Below are 15,267 nucleotides of genomic sequence, written 5' to 3' on the forward strand. Positions count from 1 at the left end.
TTCTTTTGTGCTTTAGGTTGTTTACGCTAATGACGCATCCTTCCGCGTACCAATATTACTCGAGACATATAATTTTTGCGTAGTAAACGCGATCATATGTCAAGGTTTTCGACAAATTGGCACCCCGTCTCGCGGCGGTTTTCCCGCTCGTTTCATCAATAATAATATTACTTTTCCGGTTTCGCTGTGCGTACAACGAGAGAGGCAACGCCACCGGAAGTGGACCAGTCTGTCCTCTTTTTCACATGCTTTATCTCGTTCGGTACATCGAAATATTTATCTGGCTTCTCGTGTGCGCGAGAGAAAAACGAGAAGCCTTTCAAAGTGTGCCGCTTCGTCGTCCTGGATACTTACGATTTTAACGAAAATAAAGCTAAAATATTTTATATTATAATAAAACACTCATTTAATTACTCGGTACATTTTGAAACCACGATAGCTCGATATGTGTGTATTATATAATGTAAACAGTTTTTAGCAATGTCATTGAAATACAAAACCCTAGGCTCTATATAAATATATTTTATGCACTTTACTGTTTTTCATCCGTCTAAATTTCACTAAATTAAATTGATAGCTGTTGCGGTTTACAATTCAATGAGAGAGATATGATTGAACGATTTTACATTGCAACTCAATATCCGTTGTTTATTTAATCCATATTCCCAGGGGTTGCTTCAGATTCTCCGTTTTCAATAGAACAATTTATGTTTATTTATATTATCATATCGGATATTACTATGTGTGCCTTATTGAAAATTTTGCAAGACTTATTTTATAAGTGAATAATCTGCTATATTATCAGTTAATTAGTTTATAATATCATATTTTAATAGTTAATCGAATGGTGGTCTTATTCAACTGTAATGTTAACAAACTTTTATGTTAGTGTTGAGAAACATGAATTACAAGCATGAAAACATTCGTGCATCCATCAAAAAAGCCTTTTCTGCAAAGCTATAAGTTATTTGGAATTTAAATTAAATTCATTTTTAATTAGTAGAGTATGAAGAAACATATATGTAAAGTCATAAATTAAAAAAATATGATCTTATCTAAGTTCTATACATATTTTTAAGACTTTCCGCTTGAAAGCCATTTCACTATTATTCATTCATTTAAATAAATTAAAATATTCAGCTTATAGAAAAAAGTCCGAATGAACAACTGTTAAGCTCTGCAAAACATTGTGAATAACAAATTGTTGATTTTTCCAAATAGTCTTACTAAGATCGTTAGATCACCAGAAAACCCGTTGGTTGTTGATTGAAATATACCTAATGGTTAATTGTATCTACATATATATGTATATGTGTATTACGAGCAGGCCTGCCGAGAGAGGGGGAGAAGGGACAAATTCCTTGTGGGGCTCAATTCTGTAAAAAAATATAGCAAGAATATATTTATGAAAAAAACACTTCAAATAATGAACCTGAACTAAACTATAGTTGTTTTAAATGTACCTATATACTGATGTATTTCAGGTACAAGTTCCTTTAGCTCTTTTTTATACATATTTTAAAAGAAATAAAAGGAGCGGAACATTGCCTTCATAAGCATCCATTTTTCAAGTAGTACTTTCACAATAAACATTATTAATCAAAAACTGGAAAAAGTTTAAATGATTTTAAACCTGAAATTCTTAGGTTATCACTCAAATAAAATATAAAAAAACAGTTTCGAATCTATCCTTAAAATATTTTTTAAAATATGTTACTTCAGTGTAATAATATTGGAATACATTTTCACCTGTAGATGTATATTTTTTCTGGCAGGTGCTAGTAAAATTATATGATTTTAATTTTTTTATATTTTTGTATATGCGATTTATAAATGTTACAGTGCATGTGTAATTTTCGGTAAAGTTATATTTTCAACAGTAAATTCCAAATACATTTTCACCAGTTGATATATATTTCTACTAGCGAAAATATAATTTAGCTGATAAGCTGCTCTATAATGTCTATGAAACTCAATTTGACAGTTGCGAAACGTCCATTTGCTGTTCAAAACCAAAACCAACCTTATGAAAGTTCTAAAACTAATTATAGTTTTAGAACTTTCATTAGGTCAAGTCCAAAATACAAACTAAGCCAACAATAAGTACGGACAGACTGCTCCATAGTTTGTCTGTATTTCGATATTACACTATGTTTTAAAAATATGATAGTTATCCTTACCGATATTACTATGGATTTCTAATGTAAGAGAGCTGATCAAATAATATTCAAATCAAATTTTGGTCAATAGGAGAGCGCAAAAACAATTATCACTTCTCAGAAGGCAAAAATTCACGTCAAAAGCAATAAAATCGTGTCGGTGCCGTCGCAGTGGGAACGCTCGTTACCGAGCGTTCCCACTGCGACGGCAACGGCACGATTTTATTGCTTTTGACGTGAATTTTTGCCTTCTGAGAAGTGATAGTTGTTTTTTGCGCTCTCCTATTGGTCAAAATTTGGTTAAGATGTACTTTATTCGATTTTAATTGTAATATTGTTATAAAAAGTCTTAATATAAATGCTTGATAATCGAGTGTTTTCACCGCGACTGGAAATTCACAATATGGCAACACTGAGCAGTAAAGAAAGTATGACTAATTATCTGATAAATATTATGAGTCGATAGTTTTAATAATTTTTAATGCCTAATTAAAATAATTCGCATAAAATATGATTTCAGATAATATGTTGCAATGGTGGTTAATTTTTATATTTATTTGTAGCATAGAAAGGATTAACTTTTACCTAGTATTATTTATTTAAGAAATTAAAGTACGAGGTTAAAAATATATAAAATAGAATTTTAGTCATGAGGCCAGAATCATTCTTTTTCCAGCACTGGGAGCCTTGGTTATATTTTTATCGGTACATATAAATTTCTACTAGCGAAAATATAATTTTCACGATAGGCGCTAGTAAAATTATATATTGCTCTAAAATGGCTATGAAGCTCAATTGGTCAGTTGAAATTTTCTTTTCAAATACAAATTGAACCTAAACGAATTAACCAAGTCCATCTTGACCTAATAAATGTTTGGGTTTGGTTCAATCTATTTTAAATATTGTAGTATTTTGTGATTTTGTGTGACGTCACTATTTTATGAATCTCTGAATCTCTGAATTACATACCAGATCATCGCTTTTGAATAAATACAGTTTTACTGATACTTAGCAGTGAAATTGTATCAAGTTAATAAAATTATATTTATTCTAGGGACATATAATTTCACTTGTAATACACACTGTAACATAGTATATAAAAAAAACTATTAAATGTTTTTATATATTATTTTCTTTGTAGTAAAAAGTCTGTAGTTGAAAATTGATACAAATATAAAATATCTGGATTAACACTCACGATAAAGTCTCATTATTTATATACTTAAAAATATATATATATAAAAAAAGTAGAAAATAAACGATAAAATTATTAATTCGCGTGTAATTTTACATATGAATCTTTGTAGTGAAATATTGTTTTATAGGATCACTAATAGGCATAATATTCTTTTATGTATTTTTCAAGTCCTTTGCCAACAACATTTTTTTTCACTAAGGTAGTATTTATGACATTATGTGTTAAGTGATTATAAGAGAAATATGATTCGGCAAAGTCCTTTATTTTATGGGATACACAGAAATCATAAGATTTATCCTTATAATACACGATAAATTATTTATTTTAATCCATATAACATTTAAATTATCCATTAAATCTCTGTTAAAGAATAAATATTGAATAACTGTTTACGAGGGAACACGAAAACTATTTATTACAATGTTAAATATAATATTTTTAACATGTCATTAGGTATTTAACATTGTGGCACCATAATACTTGAGTAGTATAATTATATGTAGTATTGATTTTAATATATACAATAGGTTTTATTATTTTTTTCTTTAAAAATACGGTCACCACAGTTTAAAGATTGAGACACGACCCAGGGATTAAATAAATTACATTAATATGTAAGCGTGGAAGAAACGTTTTACATTTTTTATTATAATCGCTAATAAATTAATTATTAATTTAAATCACTACCACAAATATAATTGTTTAATGGCAATTTTAATCAATTATCATAAAAAATATATATTGTAAATAATAGATATTAATGTATATGATATATTTTTGGATAGATCAGAATTGTTTTTTCGTGTATAATATTTTTTAATATTGCGTAGAAGATAAAGCTTATCATAAACAATTTCAGTTACTATTATTACTCTTCAGTACATTAAAAAAAAAAAAATTTAATTCCATTGCAATGATCGAAATAAATGGTAGTCCGAATGAGTATGTTCTGGAGAATAATGTGGATGAGATAAAATCTTCCAGTCAAGTTCCTTGATTTTATTGTGACGTAATTTCGCCACATGACTTCTGTTGACAAGTGCATTTTTTACTCTCTCGTTTAAATGATCCAGCTGATCACATTATAAGCTTGCTATTGTTGTTTGCCATGGGTTAAGTGTTTCGTAATGCACAATCCCATTGCAATCTCACCATATACACAAAACGCGCTTCGAGGTAGGTTTTGTTACTTGATCTTTGGATAACCACTGTCTTCAACGACGATTATTGTTGTACAATATCCATTTCTCACCTTTGGTTATCAAATGATTAAGAAAAGGCGACCGGCTTCAAGATCCAGAACCACTTGGTATGTGCGGTCTTAGTTTTTCGGCCAACTGGTTTTGCTTCTATTTTTGCAGCCAGGACATCATAGTCTCCCACAATCAGAAATATTCTGGATATCGTTATATTTCCCATTCGATTTTTTTTAAACCATATGAATATCTAATGAATCACATTTTTTTTATTTAAAAAAATTGAAAAACTGAGGTTTATTGATTTACCTTTAAGAAAAACATACTTGCACTTCAAGTAATTCTCACCGTATTAACTTTTCGTTGTTCTTTTTGATAGAAATATTGCAATTATCTGCCTAAAATTTATCGATATCTCCCTGCTCTTAGTGTATATATTTTTTGTGTTACAAGTATTATTTGGTACTTGGTTATGAATTTTTTTATTAATAAAAGCGAGAGCGCTATGCAAAGAAACGATCAGAGAAATGTTCATTTTGTGTGAATCACAAATGTGCAGCGACCAGACGTTTCACCCAAACATGCCCGTAGCCATGTGCACATTCAGAATTGCTCAATTGCGCAATCATGGTATGAAAATAGAAGCGGGGTGTTTACATAGAGCAACTGTAATCGACAAGAAGCAGTATGGCGAATTTTCAATGCATGACATAACCTCGGTGCAGATAACAGTTTAGTCTAGTTACCAGCATCCGCTTCTAAAGATACACCGTCAATCGTTCGCAAATGTGGGTGTGCATGCGCACCTTGCATTAACGTATAGGCACACATACGTAAGCGTATATTCAAGTTTGATGCGGATAATTGCTTCGACCGTTCGTTTGGAACTGGTCCGCGAATTGGCATAAAAAACTTGCCAGCCAGTCGGCGCAGACAATGTGCGTTCTTATGACATAGGTCAAGTTCTATTTCTATTGTCAGGTGGTAATGAATCTCGATTACGTCAACGGAACAAGCTTTACTAGCTCAAGATTTGATGCTTTATACATAGGTTGTAGATAGACAAATCTGTACTTGAAAAAATGATATTTTTAGATACTAAACCATGCTGTTTAATCTTTGAGAAATAATTCAAGTCTGTCACTATTGAAATAATATAAAAAAAATATTTTATATGAAACCTTATAACAAAAAGTAATACTTTGCTACTGATTTAACCACGATTTTCTGCATTCAATTGTATGTGTATTCAAGGTTTTTAACTACTGTTTATTACCATATAATAGTAGTATGCTGAGAAGTTACACAAGAAATTCGCTTTTATGAAAACCGAAATTTAATCATTTATAATTTTACTTTTAAAATAAAGCTTAATTAATGCGTTTATTTACTACCAGAAACTGTATCATATATCGCAGATTTTTTAGTAGTGTAAAAAATATATAATATGCTTTTGGTTTAATCCGCTTATTGTCGCGTACGGCCTGCACCGGCCGAATGTGGTACAGGCAGTTCTCGAGCTACGACCATTCGGAATTACGACGAAAAAAAAGTTGTAAAAAAATTTTTTTTTATGTCATACATAATTTCAAGACTGGTTTGATAACTGTTTCATTCCAGAAGTAAAGAAGAACTGTGATGAAAACGACATAGCCTTTAAAATTTTATTGATTCTTGTCAATGTGGTTTATTTACCTCCAAACACCACCAGCATTATACAGCCGATGGATCAAGGGGGTATTGCTAACTTCAAAGCCCATTATTTAAGAATCACTTTTGCCCAAGCAATTGCAGGAACAGACAAACATCAGACATTGAGAGAATTTTGGAAAAATTACAACATCTTTCATGCAATAAACAATATCTCAAAAGGATGGTCCAAAGTAACGACGAATTGTATGAACGGCATATGGAACAAACTCTTAAAAAGATATAATGACAATATGTATTTTAATAAAGAAGGGGAAATAGATGAGATAGCAAATATTATCGTAAAATGTGCTCAACAACTTAATCTGGAAGTTGATAATGAAGATGTAATTCATCTTTTGGAAAATGATATTGAGAAACTCACAAACCAAGATTTGATTGAGATTGAGGAACAACGAGTTGCAGAAAAAAATGTAATGGAGCTAAAAGAATTAGATGAACTCTAAGAACCACCAAAAATATTTGTGTTAAAAGACATGGCTGCAGCTTTTAGCCAAATCAATGATGCTATTAAGAAATTTGAAAAAATGGACAAAGACATCGATAGATCTTCGAGGGTACACGGCCTTATTCAGCAAGCACTTGCGTGTTATTATGAAATTTATAGAGAAAAGAAACAACAAACTGTACAAACAAACCTGGATGTTTTTTTAAGAAAAACAAGCACTATCACTGCACTCGCTGAAAAATCTTAAGAAATAACAATGGATATCAGTAGCACAGATGATAAAAATCCTCTAGATCAATTCTTATAAATAAATTATTTATGTAGATATTTGCTAAAAAGTATTTAGTTAACAACTTGAAGTCAGCAATAAAAGTGGTTTTTGTATTTCGCATGTATGTATGCATTGTTTTTAATTATTTTTAGTATGATTTTCGACTTACGACCTTTTCGAGCTACGACCAAGGTGGTGGAACGGAACCCCGTCGTAGCTCAAGAACTGACTGTATATTATTTAGTAAAATTTAATGTTTTAACCAGGCGCGTATAGTGAGATACAATCCATTTCGTTCGCTCGCGTGTTAAGTGACGAGAGTGAATGAGAAGAATTGGGCGTGCGGAACGCATGTAATACACGCCCTTATCTCTCACTCAGTCTCGTCACTTAGCTCGCGAGCGAGCGAAAGTGAATGTATTTTTTCGATTTTAACATGCATGAATATTAGAGAACAACTATTTTTACATTGAAGTTTCTAAAAATAAATTGACCCAGCAAAGTTTGATTTCATAACAAAATTTGTTTATTGCTACATTTCCTGCTCCATAACATGTATTTGTGAGGTGTGCTATATTGTTTTATTTTGGAAATAATTTTTTGACAGTCAAGTGGCATGATTTACCCACGATGCAATATTTAACTGCATTAACTTAGATTTAATAAAACCAATGAAAAATGCCAGGTAACGCGAATCTGAAACGTGTGTCATTAGCAAAGCGTCGCGCTCTAGCGATTTTGTCCAGAGCCGGACTATAATTTATATTGTTTTTCAGTAGTTTCATACTTAAAAAAATTGTGCTAAATGTGGCATTATTGAGGGCGTTTAAAGGGGGGGGGGAAATCGGAAACAGACCACCTTTAAGCGAGCTCACCCACCAGAACTTGACATACATCGCACATGGAGAAACATATTAATGCGATTTTAATTTAAATTGTAAGAATCTATTATACATGAAATCTAGATTAAAAAGAATTAATAATATTCTGTCGGCCTTCAATGTAAATTTTTGATAACAATGCCACTTTTTTCCGTTATTCAATAAACATCTTAAATTTCTTAAATTGCAATTAATTGTAATGAAAGTCTCACATGTAAAAAGTTAAATTCTATCATTTCTTTGCAGATAATAATGTCACTTTTATTCCACTATTCAATACAGACTAAAACATCTTAAGTTTATTAAATTGCAACTAATTATAATGAAAATCTCATATTCCAATGTCACTGAAAAATAAACGGTATAAAGTTAAATTCTATTATTTCTTTGCAGACCTATCAGAATATATGTAAGTGTATGTGAATAAAATTATTCGTTTTGTATATATCAATATTTTACATGATATCTAATATCAAATACTAAAAGATAAAAATATACTTGCTTGTATATAAAAAAAGTTTTTGCATGCGTTATTCTTAAACAGGAATACATTTGTATCACGATCGTGGTGAATTTACTGTGGTTTATTTTAACAGTATTGCGTCAGATTAATTTATATTTTTTTGGATACCTTATGCGTGTTTAAACTCAAGACCAGCAATTCATATGAATAAGCAATCCAATTTTTTGCAATTTACTTCAAATAAATACTAAATGTGACTTGACTGATATTGATTTAAACATTGTCATAGTTGCACATAGTAATAATTTGCGGCAATTCTTATTTATTTCTTATTAAACAATATAAAATGCATATTTTTAACGATAATTGACCTCGTTCTATGCTGCTTCTATTTGCGATCTGATTTCGGGAACGAATTGCCGACGTAAATCGGGATGTTGCTGTATATCCTGTGTTGGTTTGTATATAAAATATATGATATAGAGTTTTCACTAAAATATTATGTATACTATTTGGGTCATAAAACATATATATGATATACGATGTCTATACTGTAATATAAAAGTGAGCCATTTCGGTATCGCTCGTAGGCAGTGTCAAAATGTCCATAAAACCGTAGACTATCGGCTCTTTTCGTTTCATTTGAATTTCCAATAGTGAAAACAATGTCGCTGAAAAAATCTAAAATTTGAATACAACAGTTTCGAAGAGATCTCTTTTTGAGGCACATAAATGAAAATTTATACTTTGACAGGCGCCTATCGCGAGCGTCGGATTTTGATAATAAAGTAAAGAATATGTTATAAAATTATTTATAAATTTACTGTATAAATGAAGAGTATTCCAAATATATTTTAAAGCAAATTTAGTGGTATTGAATTTGTAAAAAATATTATTTGATTAATTGTATTAATTTTTTTTTGCTATTTTTAATACTTATACAGTAATCAATTAATTAACTAGGCTGGGAGACAGGTTTTAAAATATATATAATATATTTATAAAACAGATTATTTTTATTTATTAAGAAAATCTGTGATCCACGTTTGCTTTTGAGAATCCTCCAATAAGTTTTGAACATCAGTATTTTTTTAGTAAAGCTATTATATCGTTATATTAGAATCCTTATAACGAATACCGAAAAAACAAAATTCCCAGTATATTTTAAATTTGTCCCCGAAAAACTTTTCGGGGACAAATTTAAAATATACTTCGTTACAATGAAAACTCGTTTTCATTGTAACGAAGACTGATCTCAGTATAACGAAATATTTTGACCTAAATTTAAGAATGACGTTACAACTTGACACAATATTTCTCCGAATTCAGTTCATCTTTTACTTGGCGTGCTCTGGATGTGAAGCGACATTTAAAGTGCTTCGCCGATCCTCAAATTTTTTTTATAAAACATTTTTTAAGCAAATTTTATTGTGTTTATTACAGTATCCTTAAAAATGGACAAAAAATGATCTTGTAAGAGGTTATTTTGATGCTGCAGTAATATAGTAATTAAAGATAAAATCATCTTCCTTACATTCAGTATAACACAAAATTTTCTTTGGATCCGTGAGCTTCACTATACTGAGATTTCACTGTATTATAAAAAAAAATATTATCATTGACAACCCGGATTTAAATTTTTCCATTAATCTGCATATTTCAGATATATCATTTGCCTCAGTCTCTTCAGAATCCAATATATATTTTTATACATTAGGAAGAATTTTCCTTTATGTTCGAACAAGTGTTACTGGCTTTACTTTTAACCAAGATTGTGCTATTCGATGTATAGCATCAAATGTCGTCATTTTTTTTCTAGAAATTGCTCAAGTCATTATCTTTCTCAGAAAAAGTTTTGGGAAGACCAGCGTGGTAATGCTGTTTCATTGATGATACTCGTATATTGCAACCATGAGACTGTCGTTCGTTTTTAATACACTTTCATTCGAATGAGAAGTAGAGTTATATATTAATAATACTGCTTTCTGTAGCCACTTTTTACTTAAAAAAATCACTTCCGGAACACATTTGGTTTTTTAATAATAATCAACATAATTTTTTTATCAGTCCCATTAACCCTTTCGTGGCCGGTGGGAATACGGTTTCCCACTTTCGAAATAGCCCTAAAAAGATCAGTGGGAATTACGTTTCCCAATTTTATTCACTACTGCCATCTAGAATTATTATTAGGTATTACGATAAAACATTTACCTACTTCATCGATTGAACTTAAAAGTGGCAGTTGAGTTTAAAATAACACGATTTATATTATTTCGAGTCTCGTGTGTTAGATAAGTTGAATTTGTAACAAAACTTTTAAATTTTATGGACAATAAGGATTTTGACGGTTGATTTGAGTTATAAAGACATTTTTTTACTGTATGATATATAGATTAGGGGTGATTTGATCTGAATTTTAAATTAGCCTTTAGAATATCTCTAGAAAATTAGTTGATCGGCAAGTTTTGTACGCTGAAACGACCATCAAGTTTTTTGGCTAATAATGCCCGAGTACTAGAGAATATACCCCTAGAATCTGTAGATAAGCATATGCCTCTAAAAAGTGAAACTTTCAGAAGGTGTAGACTTTGTAGAGTAAAAAAGAAGGCGAAACAAACTAAATGCATGTGTAGAGGTTGCGATGTACCACTATGTATTTCATCATTTTTTGATCTTTTTCATAAGAAATGATTTTATTTTTATTTTTACCTTGATAATATTGTTTTTCTACTTAAAATAAATTAGGTAAATAAATTAAATTCTTAAAAAAAAAAAAAAGTTTTTCTTTTTTGCGCACAATTAGTACTCTACCAAGTATCAGTGGGAAGTATAGATCCCAGTAATTTTTTTATAAGTTCCAATCGCTTTTTTTTAATATTTTTTTTTCTATATTTCTTAATAAATAATAATGACTAAAAAATGCAAAAATTTTTTTAAAAAAATGAAAAAAAAAATTTGCGCACGAAAGGGTTAAATGGTCTAACACATGACTGTAATACATTTTTAATAGGTTGCTGGGAGTGTCCTTTTCTCCTTACAAAAAAAGCGTTTTTTTTAAATATAGCCTTTTTTAATTGCATTATAGATTTTATTTCCTAACTGCAAATATTCTTAAAATTCGTTGCAGAATTTATTAGTAGCTTCAACACAACCAATGGGACGTTATTCTTGTATTGTAAGTTCTCATATAGCATATCCTTGCTTAAATCTGGTCAGTCATCCAGATGAGGCGTTAAAATTGCCTTGAAGCCCCAATAAATAAATAAAAAATATTGCAAGGATTATTGGGTTATAGTAAAATAACAAGTGTTCCATTCCTTGGTTTACTTATCCTTCTTACATTCGAAAAGTTTTAAGATTTGAATTTTTTTGTCATGTGTATGATGTTACGGTGGATTAAAGCATTTTTAAAAATTATCTTATCTTTTTACTATACATGTAAATTGTGATGCTGAAATCTAAGGTGTTGTATATTGTTATACAAAGAGTGCTAAATTTGATTATATTTCTGATTGGAGCTCTGATTCATATCATGTATTTATTTATTCTTTTAGTTGATTATTTATTATGCAATATATATACATATATAGACAAAAAATAATATATCCTAAAATAGGACAAGTCTCATGATACCGTTTAGCAAAATCAATCATGAAAAATATTTTTTAAGATAATGTAGATATATTGTTTATGCATTCGCAATATATTATATTATCTTACAAAACCACACATGAATTGAATTATACAATTTCACATTAGTCATTTATATTTAGACATTGATGTTTTTAAAACACTCTTGTTTGTAAATTATAAAAAGCTTCTATAGCCACTAGTGCTGCATTAAATCTTTAATTAAGCTAATTTTAAATGCGTCACTCGATAAACATGATTATAAAAAGTGAATGACTTTTCAATAACTCGTGGTATAATAATAACTCAGTCATCGTCCGAATGATGGCGATCGCTGCATCATCGATGCAAAATCGATGCATTCGACTGAGTTTTTCGACAGTCATGCCAGTCGTGATTAATTGCGCCCGCGAAAAATGCAACAGAAGAGAAAATTCTCCAGCGTCACGCTCGTGACGCCGAGATCGAAGAAGGCTCGATTAACAAGTAGTGGAGATGGAAAAAAGAATGGGAAAAAGCCGAACGGATGGATGGGAACCAAAATAAGAAGTGCACGATATGTGTTCGGTGTTGGTGCACTCCACGGGGCCGAGGGTGGTCCACCCTCTTGTCTAGACACACCTCGCCGCTAATCCGGTCCGCTGATATGTGCATGTAATGCAAACTCATTATGTGCATGGGAGATGAGTGCTAAATGCATGTAAGCGAGGTTAATGTCGAGGTTAGTTGCAAAAAATGTTAGCGGTGGTGATAATAAAGATAATTCTATATCATGCTTAGTTTTTTTTATAATGAATGCATCATTGATGTTGTTCAAACTTATGTTATTAATTATTAATTAATAATCCAATTACTATATTTTTTACCCTATAATTTTTTTTCATACTATATATTTAGAGTCTAAACGAGCTTTATATGAATTTTAAAGTATGGTGCTCATCTGGAAAATAACCCTATTTAATATTTATAGAAATTGGTTGGTTTACTTCTTTTTCCAATGATGAAAAATATTTTTTGTTCCATGCTATAACTGAAAACTCAATAATCCGCATGATTCGCTTGCAAATGTAAAAAAACTTATTTAGTATTTTCAATAAAGATTTAATATTTAATTGATATAAATTACTATTTACTATTAAATGAGAATATAAATGAAAAGTATATATATTTTTTTAAATTTTATTTAATATTTGTTTAAGTATAGTATAGTTACATAATTTAAACCTTTATATATTTTCAGTTAAAAAAAATATACTTTTTTATGTCTCAGTAATAGGGTTTTAATATTTTCAGGTATTAAAAATATTGCTTCTAAGCAATATTTAGATGAAAATATGTTCTCTTAATCTTTTGAGTAGCGAGTTAATTAACTCACATTTTTATTTTGTTTATATACAGTTGGGAGTGAGTTAATTTTTCGTATTTTCCCATAAGTATTTCTATTGCTATTTATTTATTATTATTCAGTGATTTCCAACGTTTCATTGCTTTGATTTATTTTTATGTTATAATGAATTATTTAAACATCTTTCTATTATTAAATTTCGATTATTTATTTGACATATTTTTTATATATTATTCGGCTTTTGTGTCTTTTTTTTTTAAATTCAGAGGTTTTCAATAAAATATTTTTTGTTATGTTCCTTTTTTTCGTACTCTATAATTTATTGGTATTATAATTAATAAAAATAATTTACGCAAAGTCAAATTACAATACACATTATATAATGTTTTTCATTTATTATTTTTTTAGTTATGTATGTAAATATATACATTTTTGGGGTACCTCAAAACAGTAAAAGTTCGACCGCCGTACATGTACGTCTATACCGCTCAAAGGGTTAAAAGATTAAATTCAGAATAAAATAAAATTTGCAAATCAACAGATACAATTGTTATATTTATACATATCTGGTTGTATCATAGTTTCTTTTAATCGAAACTATTTAATATTGTTAAAAATGATAATAGCACAAATTTCACCCAAGTCTATTTCAACTACAAAATTCGTTCCTTCAAACTGAATTCAATATTTTTTTATCAATATTATTCTTGCGGTTAAAAATCGTGATATTTGCGAATCTGATCTTTTATCTGAAACAAGAATCTCTGTTACACTTTATTTTATTAATTATTCATCACAATTTTTTTTCGTCAAAAATTGACTTGCCAATTACGAACAACTATATGCAAATATATTTGGTTTGCTTTAAGGCTTTTTTTAAATTGTTTTTTTGTGTATTTGTTCTTGTATACTGTCAATTTTTTAAATGTTTAGTTTTTTAATGTATTTTAATATTGTATTCATTTAATAGATATAATTTTCCGATCATATCAAGCATATAGATTTTTTAAAGATCTATAAATTATTAAAAATCCATTTTTCATTGAACAGATTTTGGTCTTATACTAAGATATAAAATACAAACATACAATCTTTTAATTATATATTTTATAAATTTATAAATATGTTGTGTCGGTAATAAACGTTTTTCAGTCAATCCCTATATGCCGCATTTTAAATAACTGATGCAGAATGGTGGTTTTTTATTTATTTGACAATTTCTCAGAAATTCTAATAGTTTATTTTTGTTGAAAATTATGTTTTTATTATAAGTAGTGGTACAAATCCGCCAAATTCCCAGCTGCATACAAAGCATGTGCTGATAAAAGAAACAGGGGATTCTGGTTAACGCTCCGAAAACATTGTTTGACAAAGTTTTATGACCGACTCCAGGAAAAACGATTAACACACATTTGATGCTCAATAAAAAGTTAATAATATAGCGATCAATTAATTAGAAATAATCAATAATCAGTATCAATTTTTATGTAAATGCTATAAAAATCATACAATAAGCTATTGTATTTTTTGAAAAATATAATGTAATGGAAAATGGCCATTAATTAAACGTACATTTATTATTTTAGTCAGAGCTATAATAATATCGCATATACGATAAATTAATGATGAAATAATCATCTACTCGTATGTTTTAATACATGTTTTTTGATTATTACCTATAATTTAATTTGATTCCAAATTATTGTAAATACAATCAGTAATATATGAATAAATACTGTGTATTATATGTATTTTTTCATACATAACATATTAAAAAAAAATACTTGTAAATTTGTTCAGCAACTATTTCCTAATGTCTTGTATTTTGAAAGTTGTATTTCAAAGTTTCATTTCTAACTTATATATTGTTGAACAGTAACAGTTATTTTTTTGGACTTAATAAGTACCATACATGAAGTTTAGTCTTAAATATAATATATCGCTCTTAGAGATTATGCTAGATGTG

General features: G+C 29.1%; 1 protein-coding gene across 3 annotated transcripts in view; it reads left to right on the plus strand.

The window, feature by feature from the left end:
- The window catches only part of Fs (Follistatin), a 91,280-nt gene that overhangs the window by 18,830 nt on the left and 57,183 nt on the right, over positions 1-15,267 (plus strand). The gene's annotated exons all lie outside the window — the stretch shown is intronic.

The sequence above is a fragment of the Plectrocnemia conspersa genome, unplaced genomic scaffold (assembly GCF_051122295.1).
Source record: "Plectrocnemia conspersa isolate PC_06_02 unplaced genomic scaffold, ASM5112229v1 ptg000011l, whole genome shotgun sequence".
In the NCBI taxonomy this organism is placed as follows: Eukaryota; Metazoa; Arthropoda; class Insecta; order Trichoptera; family Polycentropodidae; genus Plectrocnemia; species Plectrocnemia conspersa.